A 6,000-nucleotide genomic window follows, 5' to 3' on the forward strand; every position below is an offset into this window, starting at 1 on the left:
AGAGCAGGCAATGATGGGGTTGGGGAAGCACTGGGCGATAGCATGTATTCAAGTTATTTAGAAAAAATTATCATTTTTTATGGGCGCACATATTAGGCATGGCGCTAGTAGTTATTTTGACGCGCTTATTTATTGAAGCATCTGATATTTATTTATTATTTTATATGCACATGGATGCACGATTTAAATATTTGTTATTGGACATTATATTTGGGCACAATACTCTTTGGGCACCCAATCACCTTAATTCTTTAGTGAGACAAAAGCAAATACAAAAGCTAAAGCATGCTAATTGTAAATTGGGCTATTTTTTGAGCTTGGAGATGAATAATATATCAAATACATGCTTTGTGGAGCACTCACACAATGCATGGGGGGAGATTGTACCCAATTTGTCTTTTGTTTCATGTTGTGCAAGTCTTCTCTCTTGTTTTATGTGTAAAAGTAGAGTTCTTTTGTTCTTGGGGACCTTCTGACCCTCGCTACGCACGCATACAACATCCGATCTATGTACCAGTGGTATCAAAGCAAAGCTAAGATCGAGAGCTTCCAATCGCTTACCATCTCGCGCGAAGGCGGAGCTCCTAGAACGATCGAGCTCTACAGTCAGTCTCGCAACAATCCATCAATACCAGCGTGTTCCTGGCAGTGAAAAACCCCCTGCTACGCTGTCGGATCGTGAAGGACCGGCCTCTACAGGCGGAGGACCACTCGGGAAGTTCCTTTGCAAAACATTTTTTCTCAGAGAGAAGCAAATAAATAACTTCTATTAAATTGAGATTAGAAAGCTTATTAAGCTTTATAAAAATCTTAAAGCCCATAATTTCTCCATCCACGGTGGCAGTATATGTACTCCATGGTAGCGACGTCGACGTCAACATCCTCTCGTCCCAGTGCAGTTCAAATCGTTGTTAAAGCTTTATTTTCAAAAAGCTAAAGCTTAAAGGTTTAAGCTATTACTAAAGTTTCAAGAAACCAAGCTTAAATCTTATCCATAGCCGACATTCACACTAGTCAATCACGAGCTCGTTTTCCACCTCTCTGTAAGCCCCTATTCGTGCCTGCATTCTGACATAGCCAAATTCCAGTAAACAGATTGCTATACACAATCTGCATGCACGAATTATCTTCTTGGAAGACGACCGTGATATCAAATTCAGCATCCGCAAAGAAGAAATACTGCAAATAGCCATTTTTAAAAAAAGAGAAATAAGCCTTGTAAACCTGACTTTGAGCTACGCTCATCCCACTAACAAGATTTTGAGTGTGTGAGGTCTTTTGGAATTTTGCAGGATGTCCGACCAAACCATGGAAGTTTTAATGGCCAAAGGTGATTTACCGGAACCAACGATGGAGTAAAAACTGGATCTAATTATGATGCAACTTCAAGAGGAATGAAGAGCACGTCAAACTTTGCAAGCTCAATCGGCCAATCTGCAACAATCTACCGCCGACCAAGATGGACGGCAATCTGAAGATCTTATATGACGTACGATCAATGCGACACTTGAAGCGCAATCTATTCAGAAAGAAACAAATATAAGTAAAAGAAATTTCAAATTTCGTACTTTCAATGGGTCACACGATGGAAAGACTGTACTTGCTTTTATCTGTCAATTTGATGATTATTTCCATGAAGAACAGTATGCTGAGAAAGACAAAATTAAGTGTGTCACTAATCATCTAGTGGGACAGAGCATCCCTATGGTGGCGGATTGTTGTCCACAAAAGCATTGATTGTCCTACTACTTGATAGAGGGATCGTGAGCCTATTTCACAATATACCGAGCATTTTTTGAGTGCTTTATTACAACTTTGAATGCTCGAAGATGTACTTGAGGCAACCCATAAACACAAGTTTATGTCTGGCTTACTTGGACATTTTTATGCGGAGGTGAATATGTTCAAGCCAACGACTCTCGAAGATGCAATTTCCTTGGCTCATGACATTGAAGACAAAATTCGAGGACAAGAGAAGTGGCCACAACAATTTTAAACTAATGGTAACTTTGATTCAAAAAAATTCAATTCAAATTTTTGAAGATTCAATCAAAATCATTTCCTTCCATCTTCATTCCATAAATCTTGGACACGACCCCCTGCTTTACCATCAAACACAAATCCAAATCCTAAGCTATCTTTCCAGCCAAATTCCAACATTCCTAAACTTCCCGCTATTACCAATAATGTGTCTAAAGCCAAACCTGGACATCTAGCGGTGATTTGTCAATCCAAAAAGCCAACTGTTCACATCAACTATTTGGGAGCGACTGAAGATGAAGACCATGAAGAAATGCTAGATTTTACAGAAGACGATGATGATATCGGTACTACTTCAGATACTTTATTAGGTATGCCAAATTTCCATTCTTTATTAACTATGAAATGTCTTGTGCATGGTAAAGAAAAGATTATTTTACATGATGATGGGAGCACACACGACTTTATTTCTGCAAAATTGGTCAAAGAATTGAATTTACATACTGTTTCTACTCATTATCGCATCAAGGCCGCATTCTTAGGCACTAGATACAATGGAACACAAGAAGTGCATGACTTAGAAATTAAAATTGGTGACTATGTTGAACATAGAAATTTCTTAGTTGTGCCTTTATAATCTAGTAACATTATCTTAGGAATGCCTTGGTGTCATCAGTACAATCTCGATATAGATTATTCCATGTATTCAATGAAGATTCATTCTAATGGGAAACAAATCACATTGCATGGTATGCACACTTTCAATAATTTTCCATTGCTTAGTCATACACAGGCTAAACGTGCATTACGAAAAGGTAGCAAATCCTATTTAATATGGGTGAATGAAATTGAAGCTAAAGAAAATTATATGCATCCTAGGCATGCACAATTTCTTTTACAATTTCAAGATTGTTTTGTTGTTGATTTACCACCTGGCTTACCACCTATACGTTGTCGTGATGTTATGAGGACACAATGTGAAAAAGTATGGAATGCATCATCATCCAACTTCTCTGTTGATCTACAGAGTCAATGTGATCCGAGCCATTAGTACTAGTGTGAGTTGCATGGATTATCCAAAAATACTAGATTTTTGGATCCTTTCAGCCTATATTTGATATTATTTATTATAAAAATTTTGAAAAGTTAAAAAAGATTCTAGATTAGGATGGCATGCAAAAAGCAAGTTGCTTTTTCAGCCAATTAGGAGATTTTACATAAAAAAGACAAATGGACAAAATCGCGCGCGTCGTGATCGCTGTAAATAGGATGAAAACTGCAGATTGAACTGAAGAAAGAAGGAGTGATCTGGGAGATCCATGAGCACGTGTCCTGAAGTTTTACCCCCCTTTCGGATCCAACGAAGCCATCAGATTTGGATTCCGGGTAGCAGAGAAAGAGCTGATTTTTCTGATTCACGTTTTTGGTCTATGAAGGAGCTCTAGGAGAACTAATGCCTGGAGATTGCTTCTAAGAGTAGTGCAAAGATTCCAGGTTCTTTCAACACATTGGTTCAATTCATTGTGCTTTGTTTTTGTCATGTTTACCACTTGGGTATTCTCTATCTTCTCTTCCATCTCCTATCTCTACTTCCTTCTACTTCTGATCCCCGGTGGATTCAACCTTTCGATAAAAACCCCTCCAACATTGGTGAACCTGACGTGAAAGGTCGTCACAGAAGAAGAAAAGATAATATGGGAGAACCTTCGAATACAATCTCCAGTTATATTTTGCAACAGTTGGTGCAAAATATGAATATACTTATGCAGATACAACAACAACAACAGGTGATGCAAGCTTCAGCTCAAACAAAAGGTGTTGTGATGAATGCTTTGCAAGCAGTTGAGCGTGAGGTAAAGTTATTCAATGGCAGGAATGTATCTACGGAATTGTTAAGAGAATTTGAAAGTTGATTTGAGCAGTTGGATCTTGCAGAACAACAAGCTCTTGCAAGTTAGAAAATTGAATTGTTTCTACAGGCAGCTGATCCTGAGCTTCAAGAGAAGCTTGATGATTTGCTGGAGGATCTGACTACAGAGATAGGTTTGAAAACAGAGTGGAGACATGTCAAGGAGCTATTATTGTACTTGTGAAGAAGCATAGAAGAAGAGAAAGATTGCATGTCTCTAGCTTGCCCACTATTACGGGCAAGACAATTGATGTATCCAGTAAGCCACCTACTTCTGTGGCTAACCCTATGGCTGTACCTGCTATTGTTCCCTCTGTTGGGGAAGATGTCTTAGATGAATTGGTCAACGGGATGCGGGATCTTCAATTGAAGGTTGCAAAATTGGATGAAAAATGACAAGAGGAAAGGGGACGAGCAACAGCTCCTAAGCTTGGAAAAAGATGTATGTGGTGTGACAATTTGCAGCACGAGAGAAAGAATTGTGCTGTCTATCAGGAGGCCTTGGCATGACAGCTTATCTTTTGGAAAGATGGCAAGATCCATGCACAAGAAACGGGATTGCCTCTTGCTTTGAATTTTGGAAAGGGAGGTATGCAGAAGTTGTTGGAAGACTTGGCTGTCCGAAATGCTTATGCGGCGATACATGCTTCTACTTTTGGTCTATAGTTGGATAGAATGCATGGCCAAGTGATGGTTGGTCCAAAGGCTGAAATATGGACACATGCTTTACATGCAGCTGAAAAGAGAAAGGTCACTGAAAGTGAAATGTCTCATGTAGGGAAAGACATTCGTGGCATAACTAGTTGGGAATCACTAGTAGATACATATTCAGTGTATGCATATTTAGCAAAGGTACAAAACACGGATGTACTTGTGGAAGAAAAACGAAAAAGAGATGAAGATATTGCAGGGACATCTAAAAAAATGACAAAAAGAAGTATGGATCAGCCTAAAGCTGCAAATCACTCACCTCCCGAGCATGTTATGGAAGAGGTCAGTCATCAGAAGCAAAAACAGGATAACAAACAAGAGGGCAAAAAGAAGGGCAAGCAGTCAGGATATAAGTTGCAATCTGACATTGAGACAGCCACAAATCTTAAGAAGGTTCTTGAAGAACAGATCTTAAACAATAGGGTGGAATTTACCTTGGGAGAGGTGCTTAGCATTGCCAAGCGAGAATTTCATGATGAGATCATTGACATAATTAAAAGGAAGCATCAGTTTCTTGGTGATATCACTAGTGCATTGCTACAATTTGAAGAGGAAACTGGTTTGTTGGGTATTTGGGCTGAATATGAGCATGAAGTAAGTACTGGATTATCTATGCAGGATGCTACTACTCAGTGGAAAGCATGTGGAAAAGAGAAGAAAGTGGCTGAAAATGCATTATCTTGTAGCAATATGCATAGTGGAGTAAGGCAAATGCAACAATATGGATAAGAGACTCTAGGATTTATTCCTCGAAGTCACTACACAAGAAATCATTGGGCTAGAGCTACCACTGAAATGGTAGTGAAAATAGGGGAGCGTGAAACTCCTTGTGTTGCTTTACTTGACCATGGGTCTGAGATAAATGTCATTGAGCGGGGATTGTATGAAAATTGTGCATGGCCTGTGGACACTGATCATGGTTGGCATATGAGGGCTGCAAATAATTCTTTAGGGGAGCTCTATGCTGCATGTCCTAATGTAAAAGTGACGATTGGTGATGTACAGGAAGAACAACACTTCTTTGTGCAAGATAATTCCTCATATGTAGTGATTTTGGGGCATCCCTATATTATAGGTGTGTGCATATGGAAACAAAGGTACTTGATGATGGTTTTGCTTATGCAAGAGTCAGAAGCAAGGATGGGAGAAAAGCAGTCCAATTTCTTACTGCTTGTGTTAATCATCCTAGGAATCGTGATACGCTTCGAGAGTCTCCTTTGGTTCCAAATGCAAGGGAATTCAAAGACTTGGATTTTCATCAAGCACTGCTGTAATGCGAGGCTATAGTAGTGCTATTCAGAGGGTGTACTCGCCTCTTGATGAAATGAAGCATGTATTTACTATTGGTAATTCTCAGTTTACAACAAGCAGTTCATGTTGGTTTAAGCCTATGGAAGCTA

The sequence above is a fragment of the Lygodium microphyllum genome, chromosome 21 (genome assembly GCF_053477565.2).
Source record: "Lygodium microphyllum isolate KBCC chromosome 21, Lygodium_microphyllum_v1.1.10, whole genome shotgun sequence".
NCBI lineage: Eukaryota > Viridiplantae > Streptophyta > Polypodiopsida > Schizaeales > Lygodiaceae > Lygodium > Lygodium microphyllum.